General features: G+C 52.5%; 1 long non-coding RNA gene across 1 annotated transcript; it reads left to right on the top strand.

Moving 5' to 3' along the window:
- The first annotated feature begins 92 nt into the window (after positions 1-92).
- LOC148436310 (uncharacterized) lies at positions 93-27,959 on the top strand. Its single transcript, XR_015876470.1, has 3 exons — positions 93-147; positions 8,951-9,074; positions 27,266-27,959. It is a non-coding gene; the product is annotated as an uncharacterized LOC148436310 (long non-coding RNA).

Below are 27,959 nucleotides of genomic sequence, written 5' to 3' on the forward strand. Positions count from 1 at the left end.
GTGACATGAATATGTGTTGCTTTCCTCATATGGTGTATACTACATACTATACTTTTTGATATTATATTTTTCTTTATGGCTGCTCTATCCTATTGACAGGACCCCCGGCAGGAGGCTGAGCATGGTGAAGGGGAGCACATATAAATGGTGAATACACACTTATTCTTTATTTCTGATGAAAATGTTGGTTTAAACATTGAAACGTTGACATACCAAAGGCTGCTGTTTTATTCTTTTGAGAAACCCTGAGTGCCGCAGTCAATACCTGCATACATCCTCATGTTGGAGACATGACATAATGAGAGCAGCGGGGTGAAGTATAGAATTAGAGAGAGTGCCGGTATGCACTGAAAAAAAACAGCACTTCAAATAACTATGCCAAAATGTAATTTATATATAATGCATGCTCATAAAACAGCCTCCAGTATGATTCTTCAGTCACAAATCAAAGTGCTACATGCAGAAAATACCAGTTAATACTTAACGGACTTCATCTGCCTGGAGCCGATACAACAGCAATTGATCATGATATATAGATAGCCCAACGGCCGCTTCGGTGGCCACTGGCATATTCATCACGGGGCAAATCACAGTTAAACAATAACACACACTACTTGTTTTTAGTGCATACCGGACTTTTTCATTTATCACCTATGACTGAGCACCCATCATTCATTTGATTATTGAGTATGCAGGATTTGACTGTATCTTTATATATATCGTGGTCTGGCGCTTCAAATACCAAACCTTTAACTGCAGACGGTGCCTTCACATAAAATCCAATAAGTATGTCATAGGTGCAGCACTCATCCATAAAGAACCACTCCACTCACAGTTCGTTTCAGTGCTTTAATGCACTATCTTCAGGATGCAAAAGAAGACTAATATAGGGTTAAGGTGCATACACACAGTCAGATCTTCCTTCAGATCTGTACAATAACGATTTTAAAAATCGTTCATATCTGAAGGAAAATCTGACATATCTGACATGTTGGTCAGATGAACGATGCGCGTTCCCGCTTGTCAGATAACGATATCTGACATCTGATGTCTTTGCAGTCAGATTTGGACGATTCCATTCATTTTAATGCAGTCAGAAATCGTTCAAATCATTGGTAAAATCGTTTAATTGTTCATTTGACACATCTGACCGTGTGTATGCACCATTAGAATACCTAGCGTTCCCGCTAGGCTGTTTTAGCGGGGCGCGGCGCCCTGCCCTCCTTCTGGAGGGCAAAAAGCACCCTGCCCTCCAGGAGGAGGGCAAAAAGCACCCTGCCCTAACAGCCTGCGGGAGCCGTTCTCACCCGCGGGACGCAGTGTCCCGCGGGTGGACAAACATGCGGTGACCCGGTCACCGCCGGAGAATAGACGCCGGGCGCATGCGCCCGACGTCTATTCTCCCTTTCTGCAGCGCTTGGGGACTGCCCGGCATGTCCGTAAGCGCCGGGCACGCACCCAAGTATGACGAAAAGGGGACGCGTCTTATAGACACGCCCCCTTTTCGTAACCACGCCCCCTTTTCGGACGCGCGCACCTTCGTCGCGCGCACAACATTGCCCTCTCTAGCTCCGGCGCCCTGCCTGCCGCCGGAGCTAGAGGGAACACTAAATACCATAGATTATTATGGTACCATGATGGGATGGAATTTATCCTTATCTTTTCTCTGACTATTACCCTAACATACAGGTGTATTCAGGGGGTTTCCAATGCCTCACTTCTATAGAACTAAGTATTTGTGAGGTTTGTCACATACAGGAGTTCGTTGCACTGTGCCATATTTGGGCTGTGGGCTCATGCTGCTTAGCCAAGCATAAGACAAGACCAGTATTTTGCATTGCTACTAGTATCCTACAATAACACAGAGGTTGCATTATACCCAGTGCCATATTGTGTGCAATTTACTCTGCAGCTATGTTTAGCAAAGGCAAGAGTAACAACAGGCATCTGCTCACATACTGCTATCTTGCAAGTTATGTGCTGCAGGCTTAAGTGAGGAGGATTTCATACAAGATGGGCTATGTAGTAAGTATTATACTCCACCTGGCCCATCAGACAGAGCCGGTGCTAGGGCCCTCCTGAGCTTAATTTTCTCCAAGGTACTAGCCACTATTGCGGACCGCATAGCGGATCTGGCTGTAATTCCCCCTATGGGGTTATCACAGCAGGCAGTAATGTCCCCTTTGGGGTTGCCTCAACAGGTTCAGGCGATACAAGCCCCCTGTACTGCCACCATGGGTAGATGTACTTTCTAACTCGGTGCAGAGTCTGGTGGCTACATCTAATGGCTTTCACTCCATGTTGCAGGGTAAGAAGCCCCTTCCCAGTAACCCCTTTAAGCGTCCTGTGGTATCGTCACAGTCCACGCAACTTTCAGATTCTGAGGTATCATCCGATGAGGTAAAAGATGCTGATCTCTTTAAACCTGACTCCCTTCTGGAGGAGAATGAGAGTCGGTCAAAAATAATATTCCTGCTTTGGTGCGAGCTGTCAGATCCATCTTATTAATAGAAGATGACGAGCCAGCCCCTAAATCCAAGCACCCGCTGTTTAAATGGCAGAAAGGGACTTCAGCAGATTTCCCTATATCGGATCAGCTAGCTGAACACATGGCTGCAGCCTGGCAATCGGTCTGGTAAGAGGTTTCAACCACAAAAATAGCTAACTTCATGTTACCCTTTTTCTGTGGCTCATTGTGCAAAGTCAGAAACACCCCCTGTGGATTCCCATGTTACGTGTTTAATTAAAATACGTTGCCTATTCCTACAATTACTTCCTTGAACTACATAGGAAGGTGGAAGATTGCCTGAAATCGATATGCTCTCTTTAAGGGACTGTTGCCCGCCCACCCATGGCTATCACATGGGTAGCTAAACCTATAGAGAGCTGGGCTGACGCACTTGAAAACACTTTTCCCTCAGAAGCTTCTAGGAATCAGATGTCTTTTGTTGCTCACATTCGAGATGCAGCTTCCTATATTGGTGAAGCAACCTTAGATGCCAGTCTCCTAACCTCCACAGTTTCGGCCGCCTCTTTGTCTGCCTGCCGTACCCTGTGGCTGTGATCATGGAAGGCAGATGTGGATTCCAGGAAAGGCCTTGAAGGATTACCCTATAATGGGGAGATCTTGTTTGACCCATTGACAAATATCGTAACCACGTTGGTAGTATCAAAAGCGGCATTTCTGCCTTCAGCTACCTCTACTACAAGGCCTCGGACTATGGCCCTGATTCAGAGCCGGACGCTCTTTCAGAGTGCTCGCTCTGAATCAGGGCCTTTTTCTTTTATTTGTGTGTGTTGGCCTCCTGGCCGCTCGCATAGCTGTGGGTGACCACCCACAGCTTTTGCGAGCGGCCAGGTGATGGTTGCGACCATCGGGCTTGTGACGAGACCCTTGAGGTAGGGTCTCGTCCATCGCAAGTCCCAGTGGACTTCCTGCTCTAATAGAGCAGGAAGTCCACCTACTGACATCACTGGTGATGTCAGTAGGGCTGCCTACAAACGGCAGGTGTTCCCTTTGGAACGCCTCCGTTTGTCAAGCCAACCCCCCCTGCCCACCTCCAAAACAGGGCGAGCTGTCAATTATAATCAACAGCCGACCTGTATTGGTACCAGACCCGTAGCGACGGAGCACCCGTCATGCGCAGGGGCCAAACATCGACCCGCTTGTGAGTGCTATGCGCTCGCGAGCGGGTCTGAATCAGGCTCTAAATCTTTTTAAGTCCTTTCCTCCTCAAGGAAAGCCTAAAGGAAATCCTTTTCTAGGCATTTGGCTTCCACGAGGGCTCCCCAAAACCAGAACCAAGCAGACGCCCTGCTTCAAAACCCGAGGATAAACCCCTTAGCCTGGTGGGACGGGCCTCCCTCTAGGGGTTCCCAGAGAAGGAGGCCGACTTCTTCAGTTCGCCCAGTATTGGTGTCAAACCACCACGGATGCTTGGAGACCATGAGAGAAGTGGTCTCTCATGGGTATGCCCTCTACTTTCTCAGACTGCCTCCCCACCAGTTTTTATACAAATCCAGAAGGCCATACAGTACTTGCTGCAAGCAGGGGTAATTGTGCCAGTCCTGCTATCTCAGCGAGGGACTGAATATAATTCTACTCTTTTTGGTTCAGAAGCCGAATAGGTCTCATCGGCTTATCCTCAAATCCCTGAACAAATCCCTAAGGGTGCTAAGGTTCAGGGTGGAAACCATATGCTCCATCATCCTAGCTATGGAGCTGGGAGACTTTATGGTATCGCTGGATATTCAGGACGAGTACATACATGTACCTATAGCGCCCTCTCATTACCGATATCTCCAGTTTTCTGCCCTTTGAACTGTCCACAGCTCCATAGGTGTTTCCAAAAATTATGGCTGTCATAGCAGCCCACCTGCATGGTCAGGGTGTCCGACTGCTACCATATCTGGGCGACTTCCTGCTATTAGCAGAATCCCCAGAGGGGCTTAAAAAGCCATCTATAGCTAATCATTGCTTTCCTTCACAAGCACAGTTGGTTAATCATCTGGAAATAAGGGCCTCCCTGAATCCCTCACATAGAATGATTCATCTGGAGGCCCTGCTGGATTCTCAGGATCAGAGAATCTTTCTGAAATCAGACAAGATCTCCACACTTCGAGTACGAGTGCACAGATGTCTTCACAATCACCGAGTGTCGATCTACTCAGCAATGCAAGTTCTGGGATCCATGTTGTCCACCTTCGACATGGTGGAATATGCTCAGTTCCATTACAGGCCTTTGCAGAGGCTAGTTCTCTCCAGATGGAACAGGTTAAGACATCGGATCAAAGCTCAAACGATGGTGCTCTCTCCGGAGGTGCTTCTGTCTCTATCTTGGTGACTACAGACATCTATTCTAATCAAGGGTTCGCCCCTTTTGGATCCCGGACTGGGTAATCCTAACAACGGACTCTAGTCTCCGGGGCTGGGGCGCAGTGACCAGTCCGCATTCCTTTCAGGGCCGTTGGACATCAGTCCAATCAACCCTGCCAATCAACATATTGGAACTTCGAGGTGTCTACTGGGCCCTCAAACTAGCCCAGCACATACTTCACGGAAAACCTGTACAGGTTCAGTCCGACAATGCCACAACAGTGGCTTACATCACTCACAAGGAGGCACTCAAAGTCGGGCAGCAATGACAGGAGTGTCACACATTCAAACGTGGGCTGAGGGTCACCTTCCAGCCATCTCTGCTGGGTTTCTTCCGGGAGTTCTCAATTGGAAAGCAGACTTCCTCAGCCGTCACGACGTGTATTCCGGGGAATGGTCTCTTCACCAAGTGGCATTTCAACTCCTAGTGAACAGATGGGGCCTCCCAAAGGTGGACCTCATAGCCTCCCGGCACAGTCACAAACTGCCAGTGTACGGGTCCAGAACAAGAGATGCCGAGGCAACCTTTGTAGACGCATTATCAGTGAAGTGGACCTTCCAGTTTGCGTACCTATTCCCTCCAGTCTCTCTTCTTCCTCAAGTTCTTCGCAATTTCAGACAAGACGGAGGCACTGTCCGGCTAGTGGCTCCAGCTTGACCCAGGCGTCATTGGTACTCATATCTTTGGAGTCTCTCCATCAACACAGTTCCTGCTGCCTCAACGACCGGACCTGCTGTCTCAAGGTCCTTGCCTTTACCCGGACCTGGGTCGTCTGTCTTTGACAGCATGGCTCTTGGGACATCCCTCCTAAGGTCCAAAGGATTCTCTAGCTCTGTCATCAACACGATGCTTAGAGCACGTAAGCCAGCTTCTGCTAAGATCTATCACAGAGTGTGGCATAGGTATTTCCAATGGTTTCGTCCCAGAGGTTACGACCTCCAGGTGTTTTGGATTTCCAGAGTCCTGGCCTTCCTTCAAGCTGGATTGGACCCTGGTCTCATTGAAAGTGCTTGTCTCTGCTCTGTCAGTATGGTTCCAACGTAGACTTGCTCCGCTAACGGATATCCACACCTTCCTCCAAGGTGTCTTATGGATTCAACCTCCCTTTGTCCCCCCAGTGGCTCCTTGGGATTTTGCAGTAGTTCTTTGGGCCCTCCATTTGAACCACTAGAGTCGGTGGAATTCAAGTGGTTGACGACTAAGACTCTTTCTCCTAGCAATTGCTTTGGCCAGGAGGGTATAAGAATTGGGGGCGCTTTCCTGTCGTCCTCCCTTTCTGATATTTCACCAGGACGGTGCTTCACACTCATCTTGGTTTTCTACCTAAAGTTGTTTCTAATTTCCATATTAATCAGGAAATTGTTGTACCGGCCTTTCAGTCACCAGACCTCACAGCTGGTGAGGCCTCCTTGGATGTGGTCCGTGCTCTCAAAATTTATGGGACCGGACCGGTTCCCTTCGGAAATCTGATTCCTTATTCGTACTCTTTGGATTTCACAAGAGGGAATGGCCAGAAAACAAACACACTTTGGCTAGATGGCTTCGTTTGGCTATCTCTGAGGCTTATACACAGACGGGCCTGCCTGTTCCAGTTTCTGTTAAGGCTCATTCTACTCGGTCTGTGGGCTCCTCGTGGGCAGCTCGCCGTGGTGCCTCGGCTGTCAGCTGTGTAAGGCGGCTATGTGGTCTTCCATCCAGACCTTCCTGAGGTTCTATGCTTTTGACACCTTCGCCTCTCAGGATGCTTCCTTTGGGCACTGGATTCTACTCTCAGCGCAGGAGCGTCTCCATCCTTAATTGGACTGCTTTGGGACATCCCCAAGGTCAACCCTGTGGACCCCCTATGGACCCTGAAAAAGAAAATGAGAGATATGGTAAGCACTTACCCTTGTTATCTCTCTTTCTTCGAAGTCCATAGGGTCCACAGGGCACCCGCCTTGACGCACCTGGCTTCATATGGGCTGTGTTACTGGTCACTGGTTTTCCATCTCACTTTCTGTGAGTATGGTTCTTGTGTGTTCCAGTCTTCCTTCTTTCTGTTGTTCCTCCGCCGGCCTTGGCTACTTATCAACTGAGGTGCCTGTGGCTCGGGGGCGGGGTAAAAAGGAGGATGGACCAAGTGCATCCTGAGAGCTAAAACTTTTAACTGTGTGGTGCCCGTGGATCCAGATCCAGCTATACCTAAAGGTCAACCCTGTGGACTTCGAAGAAAGAGAGATAACAAGGGTAAGTTCTTACCATATCTCTCAAGCGGGTGTAGCCAGGCTGTATACAAGGTGACTATGCTGGGAGGGTATGGTGAAGGTGTGTAGCCAGGCTGTATACAAGGTGACTCTATGCTGGGAGGGTAGGATGAAGGGGTGTAGCCAGGCTGTATACAAGGTGACTCTAGGCTGGGAGGGTATGATGAAGGGGTGTAGCCAGGCTGTATACAAGGTAGGGTCTTGATCATCGCGACCATCAACCTGGTTGCTCGCTAGAGCTGTGGTGGTCACCCACAGCCCAGCGAGCGGCCAGGAGGCCGGCTCATAAAAAAGTAGCGGCCTCCCTCATTCAGAGCGAACACTCGCATTTTGCGAGCGGCTCTGATTGAGGTCCAGTGTTTCGGTCAGCACTGATCGGGAGGAGGCCCGCCCTCATATCATGTTCCTTAGCTGGAGAGAGGCCTGCCTCCAATGAATTCAGCAGCCTCTGTTCAGACAGCTGCCTTAGACTGACGGCTCGGCAGTCCCACCCCACCGGGCCACAATGCCACCAGTGCTCCCGAGAGGGGGGGGAGCGGGTACTAATTACCCGACCCCTGCCTTGATGGAGGGGCCCGGTGCTGCCTCCCCCTCCCTCTTACATTAAAGCAGCAGCCACAGCAGTCTCCAGTGCCTGTGGGGAGAGCAATCATACTGATTGCACCCCCCTCCACTGGCTATGTGCCGGGTCTCACAAAGCCCACCTCCGTGGCGCTGCAAAACTGTGTTGTTTTTTTCTCTAAGGGGGTGTGGCCATGCCTCCCGCAGTTAGGCCACACCCCTTCCCCATGGCCCGGTGCGGCTCTCCTGACCGCCACACCATGCCATGCCACTCCACTCTCAACTCTGCTCCTGGACCTCAGCTCCTGCCTCCCAAATCCCAGCTGAGGTGCTCTGGAGGCTGCTGTGGCTACGGATGCTGCTCCAGTGAGTTTGCGGGGACCAGGCATGCTCAACAACCCAGGTAAGTACTCCCTTCCCTGTGTCTCCACCCCCCTTCAGCCAAGTGTCTCTCAAACCCCCACCATCTCACTGACCCCTTCACCGTCCCCAATCCCATTGTCTCCCCTTTCCCTCCACAACCATCTCCCCAATCACTGCTCCACCTCTTAAAAAAACCCAGCCAGCCCAGTAACAGTGCCCACCCCATTGAGTCCAGTGTTCCCCTTCCCACCCCCAATCTCACTGCCCTTCATTCCCGTCTAGACAGGTGCACCCCCATCTCACTGTCCCTTCTTCTAGCCCAGTGTCCCTCCCATATATCACTCTCTCTCTCCGCCCCACCCGATCATTAGGACCACTTGGTTGGGCACGGATCCCGGCGGACAAAATCCCAACGCCGGCATCCCGACAGGGTTAGGATACCGACATCGGTTGGTCTGTATCCTAACCCCCCCTTTCCCTACCCCTATACCTCCCCCTCCCACCCCCGCACCCTAAACCTAACCCTCCCCCTAGCGCCTAAACCAACCCCTAACCCTCCCCCAATGCCACTACTTACCTTTGGGATTCCAGCGCCGAGATTCTGTCAGGTGTTGGGATTCCGGCGCCGGCATTCTGACCAGCGGAATACCCACAGTCGGTATTATGACCGCATCCCGGACCGCTGGTAGGATTAGAAAAAAAGGCCAGCGGGTCAATAATCTTCATTAAAACATCAATTCTTAAAACCATATATACAAATGGCACCAAATTAGCAAATATATTTTATTAATATAAAATTGTTAGATCAGAGAAACTCACATTTTGCCCTGCCCCAAAACTTCTGTTATTGTGGGATTATCTGGTTGAATCGCTATTGCATGATGATAATGTTGGCTTTATTCCTAGGCAATCGGGCGGCTTCCGCACCATTTGAACACCTGCATGGATAGTGAATACCGACACTGCCAGTCCAAGAAGGATCTATTCTTCAGAGGTTCCCCCGTTGCAGAGAAACCACAATACAATTAAGGTGTATTTTTATTTAGTACACACAAAAAATAGTTAATTTTTTTTCCTTAAGACATTTCACCCCCTGGCTCTACTTGGTGTAGGCCCGTCCATGCAAGTAGTGAATAGTGCTGGTTGCTATCACTGTTAGCCAACGTGTGCCACTTTATAAAAATTTTCCAGGGTCACTTAAGTTTTCCAATCCGCCCCTGCACTTAGTACACACTAATAGGAATAAACCTATTGTAATAGGTAGCCTATTCAGCTTGTAAGAGTCTGGTAGCATGAACTATAATAATTGTTTTTCTTTTCCTTATGTAGTGCATAACACAGTTCGTGGGCATATATTGTCCTGATGAAAGAATACACCAAATGCCTTTAAACTGAATATTTTATATACTGGCAGAGATTATGGGCTTCATTCAGAGGCGGCCGTACGGTCTACTAGTGATGTCAGTGGAGAGCTTCCGGCTCTGACAGAGCCAGAAGCTCTCCGGGGCTTATGACAAGTGAGACCCTACCCTAGGGTCTCGTCGTAAGCCCCGATGGTCATTACCCTAGCGGTCATTAGAGCTGTGGGTGTAAACCCACAGCCTAACGACCGAAACAGGCGGCCGGTCAGGATGCAAGTGGCCACCCAGTTTCTGAACGACCGCTTGCATCCTCCGACCGCCTCTGAATGAGGGCCTATATGTTTAGATTTTGAGGATATACAATGTTACATTGTGTTACATTCTAATTGCTATGCTGCGTACACACGGTACGACAGCAACGATCAGATAACGATCAGACGATCGTCTGAATGTTCTGCATGTGCTGGGTCGGGCATCCAGCACATGCAGCAGACCCTCCACTACTATAATGACCCCCGATCAACAATCACTGGTCCCTATAGTAAACAGGCTTACCTGGTCGATATCGGCCAGGTCTGCCTGCTTGCACAGACGACGGTAGTTCGTCGTCAACTAACATATGTGGACGCGCATCGTCCATCGTATGGTCGTTAGCAGGGCCCAGAAACTGTCAGATTTTAACAATAACGATAGGATCGTTATCATTGAAATCTGACATGTTATCGTACTGTGTGTACAGGAGATTACTCATAGGTCATCCTTAATGTAAAGCTGGCCATACTCTAGTGCGATTTCAAGCCGATTGCCCGATATGCGACACGTCGTACGATGAATCGTGTGGAAATCGTGTACTTTTTAAGGTAGGATACGATGCGATGCGCGCTCCCGCTACTCTTAAAATGTATCGTATGATCAGATGTGCAGCCCATATTATCCGTCGTATGCTGATCGTGCTGTGCTTTTCAGTATGCGGTGCATCATGCGTTCGAGCTGCGTCATTTGTTAAAAAAAAAATAGACACGGGGAGATCCATGATGCATGCATCTGTCTTTAATAAAATAAACACAGTTGCAGGGATGGTTCAGTGAGAAGGTACAAGTTTTTGTACCTTCTGGGAAATACTTGAGGGATTTTCTTGCCTCAATGTGCTTTTTTTTTTTTTTTTTAAACAAATATTTTTAATAAATTTTCTTTTATCAATAGAAAAGAAAAACAAAGTACATATAATAAAGAAATAAACGATCAGTATTGTACAGCATTACATACAAATCGGTACAGTAGCAGAGTATCTGACATTCCGGCAAACATCTAAATAATATTTCTATAGTACATACTTTAAAGCAGAGGGTGAACAATTACAATCACTCAATTTTTACATTATCACTCTTGCATGTATGACTTACAAAAATACTGTGTGAAAAGCACTTATAAATAAACGGCTGACGAGGCACTATAAACACAAAAACTAATAAATCATAATCACTATTAATTAGAGAGGGCGTGACGGGATCTCTGCCACAAAGACCAGACTTTATTAAATTTACTTGGACAGCCACGTTTCTGATACAAATAGCGTTCATGGGATGTTGTAAAATTAACCAAGGCGACCCAGGATGCAAAGGTGGGCGGATCAGGGGCCATCCACATGAGGGGAATACAAACCCTTGCCACAATTAAAAGGTTATTGACATATAATTTATGGGAACCAGAGAGTGAATCCTCCAAGTCCAGGCCAAATAAACAGATACGTGGAGTTAATAGAGGTACATGAATACCCGTATCTCGCACACCAGTAACCACACTAGTCCAAAACAAAGCAATACAGGGGCATGACCAGAGGAGATGCCAGAAATCAGCAGACGGAGCAAGGCGCTTGGGACAGGAGTCCACGGCAGAACCTCCAAACTCAAAAAGTGTAAGTGGGGTCCAATGAACCCTTTGCAGAATATACAATTGTATCTGCTGAAATATTGTATATGCCGTAGCCACCTGAGGAGACCCGATAACAATCTTCCAGTCATCATCAGACAGTACCCAGATCATTGTCCCAACGGGCTCTAAGGCCAGCCAAACTCCCTCCTCCCCCAGAAGACAAAAGTAAGGAATAGCCTACCGAAACTGTTCTACTAGAGGGCAGAGTACGCACCAATAGGCGCTTTGGGGCTTCACTAAAGTTAGGAACTGCATCCCTCCACTGCACAGAGAGCATGTTGAATCTGGAGGTATCTATAAAAGAAGTGAGCTGGGAGACCATATTTGGAGGACAAATACGTAAATGAATAAAGAACCCCATCTTGGTACAGCTGCCCAATAGCTACCACTTCATATGACCTCGAAGCCTCTCTACCCTGTAATCCCCTGACCTCAGAAATAGAGAGATTATCCCAAAGTGGGGAACATAGATCAATTGGAGTCTCCCCCAATAGCTTCTCCCGGCCAGCCACACTCTACGAGCCTGTTGCAGCAATGGTGGACACCGTGAGAGAGGTGTACAAGCCAACAAAAATTGTAAGGGGGAAAGCTTCAGGCCCGCTTTTGCAAGGAGAGCCAAGGGAAGATCTCCCCGATCCACCGGAGTAACCCACTCCCTCATCTGGGACATCTGAGCTGCTAGGTAGTAAAGATATAAATCAGGCAACGCTAGTCCACCTTCCCCTCGAGGTCGACAGTGTCTTATAAGCTATACGTTGAGCATTATTTCCCCAAATAAATGAAGTTATACAGCTGGTAATCATCTTAAATTGGGACAAAGGGATGTACACCGGAGAATTTTGTAATATACAGTCAGGTGCATAAATATTGGGACATTGACAGAATTATCATATTTTGGCCTCTATTCTCAGCAGGTCTGCTGATTCAATGTGGGTCGGCGCTTCGGCCGCCTCTTAGGGGTTCCCAGCAGGTCCCCCTCTGCTGATTCAATGTGGGTCGGTGCTTCGGCCGCCTCTTAGGGGTTCCCAGCAGGTCCCCCTCTGCTGTTTCATTGATTGTCGGCGCTACGGCTGCCTCTTAGGGGTTCCCAGCAGGTCCCCCTCTGCTGTTTCAATGTTTGTCGGCGCTTCGGCCGCCTCTTAGGGGTTCTCAGCAGGTCCCCCTCTGCTGTTTCAATGTTTGTCGGCGCTTCGGCCGCCTCTTAGGGGTTCTCAGCAGGTCCCCGTCTGCTGTTTCAATGTTTGTCGGCGCTTCGGCCGCCTCTTAGGGGTTCTCAGCAGGTCCCCCTCTGCTGTTTCAATGTTTGTCGGCGCTTCGGCCGCCTCTTAGGGGTTCTCAGCAGGTCCCCCTCTGCTGTTTCAATGTTTGTCGGCGCTTCGGCCGCCTCTTAGGGGTTCTCAGCAGGTCCCCCTCTGCTGTTTCAATGTTTGTCGGCGCTTCGGCCGCCTCTTAGGGGTTCTCAGCAGGTCCCCCTCTGCTGTTTCAATGTTTGTCGGCGCTTCGGCCGCCTCTTAGGGGTTCTCAGCAGGTCCCCCTCTGCTGTTTCAATGTTTGTCGGCGCTTCGGCCGCCTCTTAGGGGTTCTCAGCAGGTCCCCCTCTGCTGTTTCAATGTTTGTCGGCGCTACGGCCGCCTCTTAGGGGTTCTCAGCAGGTCCCCCTCTGCTGTTTCAATGTTTGTCGGCGCTACGGCCGCCTCTTAGGGGTTCTCAGCAGGTCCCCCTCTGCTGTTTCAATGTTTGTTGGCGCTTCGGCCGCCTCTTAGGGGTTCTCAGCAGGTCCCCCTCTGCTGTTTCAATGTTTGTCGGCGCTTCGGCCGCCTCTTAGGGGTTCTCAGCAGGTCCCCCTCTGCTGTTTCAATGTTTGTCGGCGCTTAGGCCGCCTCTTAGGGGTTCTCAGCAGGTCCCCCTCTGCTGTTTCAATGTTTGTCGGCGCTTAGGCCGCCTCTTAGGGGTTCTCAGCAGGTCCCCCTCTGCTGTTTCAATGTTTGTCGGCGCTTCGGCCGCCTCTTAGGGGTTCTCAGCAGGTCCCCCTCTGCTGTTTCAATGTTTGTCGGCGCTTCGGCCGCCTCTTAGGGGTTCTCAGCAGGTCCCCCTCTGCTGTTTCAATGTTTGTCGGCGCTTCGGCCGCCTCTTAGGGGTTCTCAGCAGGTCCCCCTCTGCTGTTTCAATGTTTGTCGGCGCTTCGGCCGCCTCTTAGGGGTTCTCAGCAGGTCCCCCTCTGCTGTTTCAATGTTTGTCGGCGCTACGGCCGCCTCTTAGGGGTTCTCAGCAGGTCCCCCTCTGCTGTTTCAATGTTTGTCGGCGCTACGGCCGCCTCTTAGGGGTTCTCAGCAGGTCCCCCTCTGCTGTTTCAATGTTTGTCGGCGCTACGGCCGCCTCTTAGGGGTTCTCAGCAGGTCCCCCTCTGCTGTTTCAATGTTTGTCGGCGCTTCGGCCGCCTCTTAGGGGTTCTCAGCAGGTCCCCCTCTGCTGTTTCAATGTTTGTCGGCGCTTCGGCCGCCTCTTAGGGGTTCTTAGGGGTTCTCAGCAGGTCCCCCTCTGCTGTTTCAATGTTTGTCGGCGCTTTGGCCGCCTCTTAGGGGTTCTCAGCAGGTCCCCCTCTGCTGTTTCAATGTTTGTCGGCGCTTTGGCCGCCTCTTAGGGGTTCTCAGCAGGTCCCCTCTGCTGTTTCAATGTTTGTCGGCGCTTTGGCCGCCTCTTAGGGGTTCTCAGCAGGTCCCCTCTGCTGTTTCAATGTTTGTCGGCGCTTCGGCCGCCTCTTAGGGGTTCTCAGCAGGTCCCCCTCTGCTGTTTCAATGTTTGTCGGCGCTTCGGCCGCCTCTTAGGGGTTCTCAGCAGGTCCCCCTCTGCTGTTTCAATGTTTGTCGGCGCTTCGGCCGCCTCTTAGGGGTTCTCAGCAGGTCCCCCTCTGCTGTTTCAATGTTTGTCGGCGCTTCGGACGCCTCTTAGGGGTTCTCAGCAGGTCCCCCTCTGCTGTTTCAATGTTTGTCGGCGCTTCGGACGCCTCTTAGGGGTTCTCAGCAGGTCCCCCTCTGCTGTTTCAATGTTTGTCGGCGCTTCGGCCGCCTCTTAGGGGTTCTCAGCAGGTCCCCCTCTGCTGTTTCAATGTTTGTCGGCGCTTCGGCCGCCTCTTAGGGGTTCTCAGCAGGTCCCCCTCTGCTGTTTCAATGTTTGTCGGCGCTTCGGCCGCCTCTTAGGGGTTCTCAGCAGGTCCCCCTCTGCTGTTTCAATGTTTGTCGGCGCTTCGGCCGCCTCTTAGGGGTTCTCAGCAGGTCCCCCTCTGCTGTTTCAATGTTTGTCGGCGCTTCGGCCGCCTCTTAGGGGTTCTCAGCAGGTCCCCCTCTGCTGTTTCAATGTTTGTCGGCGCTTCGGCCGCCTCTTAGGGGTTCTCAGCAGGTCCCCCTCTGCTGTTTCAATGTTTGTCGGCGCTTCGGCCGCCTCTTAGGGGTTCTCAGCAGGTCCCCCTCTGCTGTTTCAATGTTTGTCGGCGCTTCGGCCGCCTCTTAGGGGTTCTCAGCAGGTCCCCCTCTGCTGTTTCAATGTTTGTCGGCGCTTCGGCCGCCTCTTAGGGGTTCTCAGCAGGTCCCCCTCTGCTGTTTCAATGTTTGTCGGCGCTTCGGCCGCCTCTTAGGGGTTCTCAGCAGGTCCCCCTCTGCTGTTTCAATGTTTGTCGGCGCTTCGGCCGCCTCTTAGGGGTTCTCAGCAGGTCCCCCTCTGCTGTTTCAATGTTTGTCGGCGCTTCGGCCGCCTCTTAGGGGTTCTCAGCAGGTCCCCCTCTGCTGTTTCAATGTTTGTCGGCGCTTCGGTTGCCTCTTAGGGGTTCTCAGCAGGTCCCCCTCTGCTGTTTCAACGTTTGTCGGCGCTTCGGCCGCCTCTTAGGGGTTCTCAGCAGGTCCCCCTCTGCTGTTTCAACGTTTGTCGGCGCTTCGGCCGCCTCTTAGGGGTTCTCAGCAGGTCCCCCTCTGCTGTTTCAACGTTTGTCGGCGCTTCGGCCGCCTCTTAGGGGTACTCAGCAGGTCCCCCTCTGCTGTTTCAACGTTTGTCGGCGCTTCGGCCGCCTCTTAGGGGTTCTCAGCAGGTCCCCCTCTGCTGTTTCAACGTTTGTCGGCGCTTCGGCCGCCTCTTAGGGGTTCTCAGCAGGTCCCCCTCTGCTGTTTCAACGTTTGTCGGCGCTTCGGCCGCCTCTTAGGGGTTCTCAGCAGGTCCCCCTCTGCTGTTTCAACGTTTGTCGGCGCTTCGGCCGCCTCTTAGGGGTTCTCAGCAGGTCCCCCTCTGCTGTTTCAAACGTTTGTCGGCGCTTCGGCCGCCTCTTAGGGGTTCTCAGCAGGTCCCCCTCTGCTGTTTCAACGTTTGTCGGCGCTACGGCCGCCTCTTAAGGGTTCTCAGCAGGTCCCCCTCTGCTGTTTCAACGTTTGTCGGCGCTACGGCCGCCTCTTAGGGGTTCTCAGCAGGTCCCCCTCTGCTGTTTCAACGTTTGTCGGCGCTACGGCCGCCTCTTAGGGGTTCTCAGCAGGTCCCCCTCTGCTGTTTCATTGTTTGTCGGCGCTACGGACGCCTCTTAGGGGTTCTCAGCAGGTCCCCCTCTGCTGTTTCAATGTTTGTCGGCGCTTCGGCCGCCTCTTAGGGGTTCTCAGCAGGTCCCCCTCTGCTGTTTCAATGTTTGTCGGCGCTTCGGCCGCCTCTTAGGGGTTCTCAGCAGGTCCCCCTCTGCTGTTTCAATGTTTGTCGGCGCTACGGCCGCCTCTTAGGGGTTCTCAGCAGGTCCCCCTCTGCTGTTTCAATGTTTGTCGGCGCTTCGGCCGCCTCTTAGGGGTTCTCAGCAGGTCCCTCTCTGCTGTTTCAATGTTTGTCGGCGCTACGGCCGCCTCTTAGGGGTTCTCAGCAGGTCCCACTCTGCTGTTTCAATGTTTGTCGGCGCTTCGGCCGCCTCTTAGGGGTTCTCAGCAGGTCCCCCTCTGCTGTTTCAATGTTTGTCGGCGCTTCGGCCGCCTCTTAGGGGTTCTCAGCAGGTCCCCCTCTGCTCTTTCAATGTTTGTCGGCGCTTCGGCCGCCTCTTAGGGGTTCTCAGCAGGTCCCCCTCTGCTGTTTCAATGTTTGTCGGCGCTTCGGCCGCCTCTTAGGGGTTCTCAGCAGGTCCCCCTCTGCTGTTTCAATGTTTGTCGGCTCTTCGGCCGCCTCTTAGGGGTTCTCAGCAGGTCCCCCTCTGCTGTTTCTTTGTTTGTCGGCGCTACGGCCGCCTCTTATGGGTTCTCAGCAGGTCCCCCTCTGCTGTTTCAATGTTTGTCGGCGCTACGGCCGCCTCTTAGGGGTTCTCAGCAGGTCCCCCTCTGCTGTTTCAATGTTTGTCGGCGCTTCGGCCGCCTCTTATGGGTTCTCAGCAGGTCCCCCTCTGCTGTTTCAATGTTTGTCGGCGCTTCGGACGCCTCTTAGGGGTTCTCAGCAGGTCCCCCTCTGCTGTTTCAATGTTTGTCGGCGCTTTGGCTGCCTCTTAGGGGTTCTCAGCAGGTCCCCCTCTGCTGTTTCAATGTTTGTCGGCGCTTTGGCCGCCTCTTAGGGGTTCTCAGCAGGTCCCCCTCTGCTGTTTCAATGTTAGTCGGCGCTTCGGCCGACGCTTCGGCCGCCTCTTAGGGGTTCTCAGCAGGTCCCCCTCTGCTGTTTCAATGTTTGTCGGCGCTTCGGCCGCCTCTTAGGGGTTCTCAGCAGGTCCCCCTCTGCTGTTTCAATGTTTGTCGGCGCTTCGGCCGCCTCTTAGGGGTTCTCAGCAGGTCCCCCTCTGCTGTTTCAACGTTTGTCGGCGCTTCGGCCGCCTCTTAGGGGTTCTCAGCAGGTCCCCCTCTGCTGTTTCAACGTTTGTCGGCGCTTCGGCCGCCTCTTAGGGGTTCTCAGCAGGTCCCCCTCTGCTGTTTCAACGTTTGTCGGCGCTTCGGCCGCCTCTTAGGGGTTCTCAGCATGTCCCCCTCTGCTGTTTCAACGTTTGTCGGCGCTTCGGCCGCCTCTTAGGGGTTCTCAGCAGGTCCCCCTCTGCTGTTTCAACGTTTGTCGGCGCTTCGGCCGCCTCTTAGGGGTTCTCAGCAGGTCCCCCTCTGCTGTTTCAATGTTTGTCGGCGCTACGGCCGCCTCTTAGGGGTTCTCAGCAGGTCCCCCTCTGCTGTTTCAACGTTTGTCGGCGCTTCGGCCGCCTCTTAGGGGTTCTCAGCAGGTCCCCCTCTGCTGTTTCAACGTTTGTCGGCGCTTCGGCCGCCTCTTAGGGGTTCTCAGCAGGTCCCCCTCTGCTGTTTCAACGTTTGTCGGCGCTACGGCCGCCTCTTAGGGGTTCTCAGCAGGTCCCCCTCTGCTGTTTCAACGTTTGTCGGCGCTACGGCCGCCTCTTAGGGGTTCTCAGCAGGTCCCCCTCTGCTGTTTCAACGTTTGTCGGCGCTTCGGCCGCCTCTTAGGGGTTCTCAGCAGGTCCCCCTCTGCTGTTTCAACGTTTGTCGGCGCTACGGCCGCCTCTTAGTGGTTCTCAGCAGGTCCCCCTCTGCTGTTTCAACGTTTGTCGGCGCTTCGGCCGCCTCTTAGGGGTTCTCAGCAGGTCCCCCTTTGCTGTTTCAACGTTTGTCGGCGCTTCGGCCGCCTCTTAGGGGTTCTCAGCAGGTCCCCCTCTGCTGTTTCAACGTTTGTCGGCGCTTCCGGCCGCCTCCTTAGGGGTTCTCAGCAGGTCCCCTCTGCTGTTTCAACGTTTGTCGGCGCTTCGGCCGCCTCTTAGGGGTTCTCAGCAGGTCCCCCTCTGCTGTTTCAATGTTTGTCGGCGCTTCGGCCGCCTCTTAGGGGTTCTCAGCAGGTCCCCCTCTGCTGTTTCAACGTTTGTCGGCGCTTCGGCGCCTCTTAGGGGTTCTCAGCAGGTCCCCCTCTGCTGTTTCAACGTTTGTCGGCGCTTCGGCCGCCCTCTTAGGGGTTCTCAGCAGGTCCCCCTCTGCTGTTTCAACGTTTGTCGGCGCTTCGGCCGCCTCTTAGGGGTTCTCAGCAGGTCCCCCTCTGCTGTTTCAACGTTTCGTCGGCGCTTCGGCCGCCTCTTAGGGTTCTCAGCAGGTCCCCCACTGCTGTTTCAATGTTTGTCGGCGCTACGGACGCCTCTTAGGGGTTCTCAGCAGGTCCCCCTCTGCTGTTTCATTGTTTGTCGGCGCTACGGCCGCCTCTTAGGGGTTCTCAGCAGGTCCCCCTCTGCTGTTTCAATGTTTGTCGGCGCTTCGGCCGCCTCTTAGGGGTTCTCAGCAGGTCCCCCTCTGCTGTTTCAATGTTTGTCGGCGCTTCGGCCGCCTCTTAGGGGTTCTCAGCAGGTCCCCCTCTGCTGTTTCAATGTTTGTCGGCGCTTCGGGCCGCCTCTTAGGGGTTCTCAGCAGGTCCCCCTCTGCTGTTTCAATGTTTGTCGGCGCTTTCGGCCGCCTCTTAGGGGTTCTCAGCAGGTCCCCCTCTGCTGTTTCAATGTTTGTCGGCGCTTCGGCCGCCTCTTAGGGGTTCTCAGCAGGTCCCCCTCTGCTGTTTCAATGTTTGTCGGCGCTTCGGCCGCCTCTTAGGGTTCTCAGCAGGTCCCCCTCTGCTGTTTCAATGTTTGTCGGCGCTTCGGCCGCCTCTTAGGTGGTTCTCAGCAGGTCCCCCTCTTGCTGTTTCAATGTTTGTCGGCGCTTCGGTCGCCTCTTAGGGGTTCTCAGCAGGTCCCCCTCTGCTGTTTCAAACGTTTGTCGGCGCTTCGGCCGCCTCTTAGGGGTTCTCAGCAGGTCCCCCTCTGCTGTTTCAGCGTTTGTCGGCGCTTCGGCCGCCTCTTAGGGGTTCTCAGCAGGTCCCCCTCTGCTGTTTCAACGTTTGTCGGCGCTTCGGCCGCCTCTAGGGGTTCTCAGCAGGTCCCCCTCTGCTGTTTCAACGTTTGTCGGCGCTACGGCCGCCTCTTAGGGGTTCTCAGCAAGGTCCCCCTCTGCTGTTTCAACGTTTGTCGGCGCTTCGGCCGCCTCTTAGGGGTTCTCAGCAGGTCCCCCTCTGCTGTTTCAACGTTTGTCGGCGCTTCGGTCGCCTCTTAGGGGTTCTCAGCAGGTCCCCCTCTGCTGTTTCAACGTTTGTCGGCGCTTCGGCCGCCCTCTTAGGGGTTCTCAGCAGGTCCCCCTCTGCTGTTTCAGCGTTTGTCGGCGCTTCGGCCGCCTCTTAGGGGTTCTCAGCAGGTCCCCCTCTGCTGTTTCAGCGTTTGTCGGCGCTTCGGCCGCCTCTTAGGGGTTCTCAGCAGGTCCCCCTCTGCTGTTTCAACGTTTGTCGGCGCTTCGGGCCGCCTCTTAGGGGTTCTCAGCAGGTCCCCCTCTGCTGTTTCAACGTTTGTCGGCGCTTCGGCCGCCTCTTAGGGGTTCTCAGCAGGTCCCCCTCTGCTGTTTCAACGTTTGTCGGCGCTTCGGCCGCCTCTTAGGGGTTCTCAGCAGGTCCCCCTCTGCTGTTTCAACGTTTGTCGGCGCTTCGGCCCGCCTCTTAGGGGTTCTCAGCAGGTCCCCCTCTGCTGTTTCAACTTTGTCGGCGCTACGGCCGCCTCTTAAGGGTTCTCAGCAGGTCCCCCTCTGCTGTTTCAACGTTTGTCGGCGCTACGGCCGCCTCTTAGGGGTTCTCAGCAGGTCCCCCTCTGCTGTTTCACACGTTTGTCGGCGCTACGGCCGCCTCTTAGGGGTTCTCAGCAGGTCCCCCTCTGCTGTTTCATTGTTTGTCGGCGCTACGGCCGCCTCTTAGGGGGTTCTCAGCAGGTCCCCCCTCTGCTGTTTCAATGTTTGTCGGCGCTTCGGCCGCCTCTTAGGGGTTCTCAGCAGGTCCCCCTCTGCTGTTTCAATGTTTGTCGGCGCTTCGGCCGCCTCTTAGGGGTTCTCAGCAGGGTCCCCTCTTCTGTTTCAATGTTTGTCGGCGCTTCGGCCGCCTCTTAGGGGTTCTCAGCAGGTCCCCCTCTGCTGTTTCAATGTTTGTCGGCGCTACGGCCGCCTCTTAGGGGTTCTCAGCAGGTCCCCCTCTGCTGTTTCAATGTTTGTCGGCGCTTCGGCGCGCCTCTTAGGGGTTCTCAGCAGGTCCCTCTCTGCTGTTTCAATGTTTGTCGGCGCTACGGGCCGCCCTCTTAGGGGTTCTCAGCAGGTCCCACTCTGCTGTTTCAATGTTTGTCGGCGCTTCGGCCGCCTCTTAGGGGTTCTCAGCAGGTCCCCCTCTGCTGTTTCAATGTTTGTCGGCGCTTCGGCCGCCTCTTAGGGGTTCTCAGCAGGTCCCCCCTCTGCTCTTTCAATGTTTGTCGGCGCTTCGGCCGCCTCTTAGGGGTTCTCAGCAGGTCCCCCTCTGCTGTTTCTTTGTTTGTCGGCGCTTCGGCCGCCTCTTATGGGTTCTCAGCAGGTCCCCCTCTGCTGTTTCAATGTTTGTCGGCGCTACCGGCCCGCCTCTTAGGGGTTCTCAGCAGGTCCCCCTCTGCTGTTTCAATGTTTGTCGCGCTTCGGCCGCCTCTTAGGGGTTCTCAGCAGGTCCCCCTCTGCTGTTTCAATGTTTGTCGGCGCTTCGGAACGCCCTCTTAGGGGTTCTCAGCAGGTCCCCCTCTGCTGTTTCAATGTTTGTCGGCGCTTCGGACGCCTCTTAGGGGTTCTCAGCAGGTCCCCCTCTGCTGTTTCAATGTTTGTCGGCGCTTTGGCCGCCTCTTAGGGGTTCTCAGCAGGTCCCCCTCTGCTGTTTCAATGTTTGTCGGCGCTTTGGCCGCCTCTTAGGGGTTCTCAGCATCCCCCTCTGCTGTTTCAATGTTAGTCGGCGCTTCGGCCGCCTCTTAGGGGTTCTCAGCAGGTCCCCCACTGCTGTTTCAATGTTAGTCGGCGCTTCGGCCGCCTCTTAGGGGTTCTCAGCAGGTCCCCCTCTGCTGTTTCAATGTTTGTCGGCGCTTCGGCCGTCTCTTAGGGGTTCTCAGCAGGTCCCCTCTGCTGTTTCAACGTTTGTCGGCGCTTCGGCCGCCTCTTAGGGGTTCTCAGCAGGTCCCCCTCTGCTGTTTCAACGTTTGTCGGCGCTTCGGCCGCCTCTTAGGGGTTCTCAGCAGGTCCCCCTCTGCTTGTTTCAACGTTTGTCGGCCGCTTCGGGCCGCCTCTTAGGGGTTCTCAGCAGGTCCCCCTCTGCTGTTTCAACGTTTGTCGGCGCTTCGGCCGCCTCTTAGGGGTTCTCCAGCAGGTCCCCCTCTGCTGTTTCAACGTTTGTCGGCGCTTCGGCCGCCTCTTAGGGGTTCTCAGCAGGTCCCCCTCTGCTGTTTCAACGTTTGTCGCGCTTCGGCCGCCTCTTAGGGGTTCTCAGCAGGTCCCCCCTCTGCTGTTTCAACGTTTGTCGGCGCTTCGGCCGCCTCTTAGGGGTTCTCAGCAGGTCCCCCCTCTGCTGTTTCAACGTTTGTCGGCGCTTCGGCCGCCTCTTAGGGGTTCTCAGCAGGTCCCCCTCTGCTGTTTCAACGTTTGTCGGCGCTTCGGCCGCCTCTTAGGGGTTCTCAGCAGGTCCCCCTCTGCTGTTTCAATGTTTGTCGGCGCTTCGGCCGCCTCTTAGGGGTTCTCAGCAGGTCCCCCTCTGCTGTTTCAATGTTTGTCGGCGCTTCGGCCGCCTCTTAGGGGTTCTCAGCAGGTCCCCCTCTGCTGTTTCAATGTTTGTCGGCGCTTCGGCCGCCTCTTAGGGGTTCTCAGCAGGTCCCCCTCTGCTGTTTCAATGTTTGTCGGCGCTTCGGCCGCCTCTTAGGGGTTCTCAGCAGGTCCCCCTCTGCTGTTTCAATGTTTGTCGGCGCTACGGACGCCTGTTAGGGGTTCTCAGCAGGTCCCCCACTGCTGTTTCAATGTTTGTCGGCGCTACGGACGCCTCTTAGGGGTTCTCAGCAGGTCCCCCTCTGCTGTTTCATTGTTTGTCGGCGCTACGGCCGCCTCTTAGGGGTTCTCAGCAGGTCCCCCTCTGCTGTTTCAATGTTTGTCGGCGCTTCGGCCGCCTCTTAGGGGTTCTCAGCAGGTCCCCCTCTGCTGTTTCAATGTTTGTCGGCGCTTCGGCCGCCTCTTAGGGGTTCTCAGCAGGTCCCCCTCTGCTGTTTCAATGTTTGTCGGCGCTTCGGCCGCCTCTTAGGGGTTCTCAGCAGGTCCCCCTCTGCTGTTTCAATGTTTGTCGGCGCTTCGGCCGCCTCTTAGGGGTTCTCAGCAGGTCCCCCTCTGCTGTTTCAATGTTTGTCGGCGCTTCGGCCGCCTCTTAGGGGTTCTCAGCAGGTCCCCCTCTGCTGTTTCAATGTTTGTCGGCGCTTCGGCCGCCTCTTAGGGGTTCTCAGCAGGTCCCCCTCTGCTGTTTCAATGTTTGTCGGCGCTTTGGCCGCCTCTTAGGGGTTCTCAGCAGGTCCCCCTCTGCTGTTTCAATGTTTGTCGGCGCTTCGGCCGCCTCTTAGGGGTTCTCAGCAGGTCCCCCTCTGCTGTTTCAATGTTTGTCGGCGCTTCGGCCGCCTCTTAGGGGTTCTCAGCAGGTCCCCTTCTGCTGTTTCAATGTTTGTCGGCGCTACGGACGCCTCTTAGGGGTTCTCAGCAGGTCCCCCACTGCTGTTTCAATGTTTGTCGGCGCTACGGACGCCTCTTAGGGGTTCTCAGCAGGTCCCCCTCTGCTGTTTCATTGTTTGTCGGCGCTACGGCCGCCTCTTAGGGGTTCTCAGCAGGTCCCCCTCTGCTGTTTCAATGTTTGTCGGCGCTTCGGCCGCCTCTTAGGGGTTCTCAGCAGGTCCCCCTCTGCTGTTTCAATGTTTGTCGGCGCTTCGGCCGCCTCTTAGGGGTTCTCAGCAGGTCCCCCTCTGCTGTTTCAATGTTTGTCGGCGCTTCGGCCGCCTCTTAGGGGTTCTCAGCAGGTCCCCCTCTGCTGTTTCAATGTTTGTCGGCGCTTCGGCCGCCTCTTAGGGGTTCTCAGCAGGTCCCCCTCTGCTGTTTCAATGTTTGTCGGCGCTTCGGCCGCCTCTTAGGGGTTCTCAGCAGGTCCCCCTCTGCTGTTTCAATGTTTGTCGGCGCTTCGGCCGCCTCTTAGGGGTTCTCAGCAGGTCCCCCTCTGCTGTTTCAATGTTTGTCGGCGCTTCGGCCGCCTCTTAGGGGTTCTCAGCAGGTCCCCCTCTGCTGTTTCAATGTTTGTCGGCGCTTCGGCCGCCTCTTAGGGGTTCTCAGCAGGTCCCCCTCTGCTGTTTCAATGTTTGTCGGCGCTTCGGCCGCCTCTTAGGGGTTCTCAGCAGGTCCCCCTCTGCTGTTTCAATGTTTGTCGGCGCTTCGGCCGCCTCTTAGGGGTTCTCAGCAGGTCCCCCTCTGCTGTTTCAATGTTTGTCGGCGCTTCGGCCGCCTCTTAGGGGTTCTCAGCAGGTCCCCCTCTGCTGTTTCAATGTTTGTCGGCGCTTCGGCCGCCTCTTAGGGGTTCTCAGCAGGTCCCCCTCTGCTGTTTCAATGTTTGTCGGCGCTTCGGCCGCCTCTTAGGGGTTCTCAGCAGGTCCCCCTCTGCTGTTTCAACGTTTGTCGGCGCTACGGCCGCCTCTTAGGGGTTCTCAGCTGGTCCCCCTCTGCTGTTTCAATGTTTGTCGGCGCTTCGGCCGCCTCTTAGGGGTTCTCAGCAGGTCCCCCTCTGCTGTTTCAATGTTTGTCGGCGATTCGGCCGCCTCTTAGGGGTTCTCAGCAGGTCCCCCTCTGCTGTTTCAATGTTTGTCGGCGCTTCGGCCGCCTCTTAGGGGTTCTCAGCAGGTCCCCCTCTGCTGTTTCAATGTTTGTCGGCGCTTTGGCCGCCTCTTAGGGGTTCTCAGCAGGTCCCCCTCTGCTGTTTCAATGTTTGTCGGCGCTTCGGCCGCCTCTTAGGGGTTCTCAGCAGGTCCCCCTCTGCTGTTTCAATGTTTGTCGGCGCTTTGGCCTCCTCTTAGGGGTTCTCAGGTCCCCCTCTGCTGTTTCAATGTGTGTCGGCGCTTCGGCCGCCTCTTTGGGGTTCTCAGCAGGTCCCCCTCTGCTGTTTCAATGTGTGTCGGCGCTTCGGCTGCCTCTTTGGGGTTCTCAGCAGGTCCCCCCTCTGCTTTTTTTCTGCGTGATTATTATTGTTTTATTCATAAGTACAGTGTATAAAGTAATGTGTTACTGTACAAATAGATTATTTGTCACTGTCATCAGTTTACTGCCTAATTGGAGCTTGCACTCTACATTCCCTCTCTCAGAATGTATACACACTAAGGTTTTGAGTCCCATCTCCAGTACACAGGAACCTCATCAGCGCATGTTTTACAGATATTTTCAGTATCACAAGTGAAATAATTTGCACCTTTTGTGTGAGCCAGTAATTAATACACCTGTGCACCATCTAGGAGATCCATAAAACATGCACTGTCTGGGGCCACTGAGGAATGGAGGTGGGAAACAGTGCCATGGGGTACATTTATAAAATAGCAGTATGTTTTTGGTATGTGGGAAGAAACCAGAACAGCCACAGGAAACCCTTATATAAACACCGGGAGAATATACAAACTCCACACAGATAGGGCCCTGGTCATCATATATATATATCGTATATACTAACTATATTTTGCAATATTTATAGCAGATAGAAATTCTGTCTTACAGTCATTTTTTAAGACTATAAATTGTAATGCAAAAGTTCACATATTATTAAACGCCCTCTGAAATGGCAAATCAGTCAGGAATGTGAGTGCAAGCTCTTGGTTCTTGGACCCGAATAAGGGTTTGAGACAATTAGTTTCCCTGTAAGAGGTCACATATTACAATGATGAAAATACAGAAGGATAATTATGATACACATAGTAATAGCTGCATTACAATTGTAATTCTTATTCTGTCCGATTACAAGATATACTCAGGATATCAAAGATAAATATTAGAGATGAGGGGTTCGGTTATGGATCGGATCATCCCCCCAAAATCAAATCTCAGAACGAGGCAAAATGTCATCTTTCACGGACATCTTGGCACAGAAGATAATGTTTTGCCTCGTTCTGGACTCAGCGGAAAGACACTAGCAGATGTACCCAGTTTTGCTCAGGTAGCTATTTACTGTTTCCATTTCCAAGATGGAAACAGACCTCTCCAGTAACACATTAATCCTAAATGTGCGGATCGGTTTTACTCGGATTTTAAAAACGGCATGATATTGGCTATCCGGCTGTGACGTGTTTTTGATAGCCAATAAGATAAATCCAAACTAATCCGAACTTGCGGTAATGTGGCAAAAAGAACCGAGTAAATCCGAACCCGCACATCTCTAATAGTTATGCATCATTGCCATAGTAAGACATTACCCTCCCTCACCTATGTACTAACACATTCCACTCCCTCACCTCTATAGTAAAACACATTACCCCTGCTCACCCCTTTAGTAACACATTCTCCACCGTCATCCATGTTGTAACTCATTCCCTTCCTTCACCCCGTAGTACACATTTGACATTTCCTCTCTCACCTCTGTAGTAACGCAATCCCTTCCCTCACTGTTGACGTAGGGGAGCCACACCAACTGCCAGTGTTGAGTGGCAGCAGTTGGAGTGACAGTTGGTGTTTGAATTCTGAACTGTGCTGCATGCACGATGCGATATACTGTGTGTGTATAGTATATATATATATATATATATATATATATATAAATAAATGTTTAAAAAATGTGTATCGTATCACATATATGCGGTAACCTTCCCGAATTACCCCAGCCTTTCAAGAAGAAATTCCCATACTGGTCACTAGGTTTAGGCAACTTATTTTTTGTAAAGTGTTGTCACCGTGACGCAACAGTTAATTTTGCACTAAAGGTATTTTGTAACTTAAGTGTAATTTTTTTACATTGATTTTTGTAATTGTATTGATATGTGCATTGCACTATATGTACTAATCTTTTAGTTGATTGATACAACAATTTACCTCAATACCAATAAATGAATGTATGGTTTATACAATGAGGATAAGTAACTGAGTTTGGGCACTGTACCTCAGGGTGCGTCTCACAGCCGGAAGCCGTCCTCTTCTGTCTGACCACTCATCAGCGTTGATAGGGCCCAGTGTAACTTCCAGCCCCGCCCCCTCAGTTGCCAGATATCTCTGCCCACAGCCTGTCACTCTCACTGGCTCCACCTTAAATCCTACCCTCACATCTCTGACACAGCCTTCTCCTGCGGGTGACCTCTGGAAGGAGACGCTCAGGATGGTGGTTCCCTATACAGCAGCGCATGCAGCTGCCAACTGCCGCCCGTGTGCTGAGAGTTCCGGCTCCTGCCTGCCCACTCAGGTCTCCTGCAGCTGCTGCAGCACTTGCACAATAATGTAAAAGGAGCATTGGGCACTACCATTAATAGTATGGGGCAGCTCTCATAAGTCATATGAACCTCTTTTTAGTACAATTATATTATATACTACGGCTATTGGGTCATGATTCCAGCCGCAGGACAGATTAGATCTACATTTGTGTATTTGTAAATTCATTTAGACAGAGAAAAATGCAAACAGACCGACTCTTTTTTTGCCAGGTTATCACCCCCCCCCCCCCCCCCCCAACGTAATTTAGGCCGTGCTTTGTCTGGTCCAGTGAGGGCAAGTTGAGGGTTTTGTTGGCGAGTCTCTGGTAGAAAGCCGTCTTTTTGAAGGACCCACCATCTGAAGCATGGCCATTCTTGCCGACATCCACAAACAGAAATTCGTAGTTGGCATTCACCACTGCCATGAGAACGATGCTGAAGAATCCTTTGTAGTTGTAGTAGTATGATCCCGTGTTGGCAGGTGGGTTGATGCGGATGTGTTTCACATCGATGGCTCCTCCGCAGTTAGGGAAATTCCAACATTGTTCAAAATCTTCCGCGATGCTGGTCCACTCCTCCACGATGTTAAGAAACTGTAAAAATAGTAAAAAAGGGGTTAAAACATGACTATAATTTTTTTTCATATCTTTTTTTCCTATATAGACTCCCACCCAACACCCTGATTTAACATCCACACCGGACCTCAGTCTGCTCGGTGGTGACAGTGATCCGGAGAATAGCACACAAGTGAAAACTCCACTTCCACCTGGACCCTCATCTTCTCAACAACCCCAAAAAAAGAAAAAAAAACAAGGGAGAAAGGAAAATCTTACTGAACGTGAGGACAATATTTTACAAAACGCAGAACGGCTTCTGCAGAAACCCCCAGATGCAATAGATGATTTCACAGCTCATGTGAACAGCACATTGAGAAATATGGATACAGATATCCAAAGAAATTTTCTAAAGTTAACCCACGACCTATTGAGTCGCTATATGAGCAAAAATCTCACAAATTCTACATACATTGCAGATCCAATGCTATTTTCCCCTGCCCCAAATAGGTATGTCCGCCCCCCCCCCTGCCCAGTTAGGTATTACTCCCCCACCAAGCACCAGCACGACCTTGTATAATGCTCTGCTGGATGCAGATGAGTCGCCCCAATATACAGAGATGTAAATTTATTTGATAAGTAATTTGGTTGTTTTTTCTGTCTTGCTTTTAATGTCACCAAATTTTATGAATTCTAATAGGTGCTTGCTGCATGGGATAGGGTGGTGATGACGCTATTTGGACAAGGTCACTACGCACATGGCACAAGTACACATTGCTGGAAGCTGGGGCCACAATGTACAC

This window comes from Taudactylus pleione, unplaced genomic scaffold (genome assembly GCF_031769625.1).
Source record: "Taudactylus pleione unplaced genomic scaffold, aTauple2 ptg001830l, whole genome shotgun sequence".
NCBI classification, from domain to species: domain Eukaryota; kingdom Metazoa; phylum Chordata; class Amphibia; order Anura; family Myobatrachidae; genus Taudactylus; species Taudactylus pleione.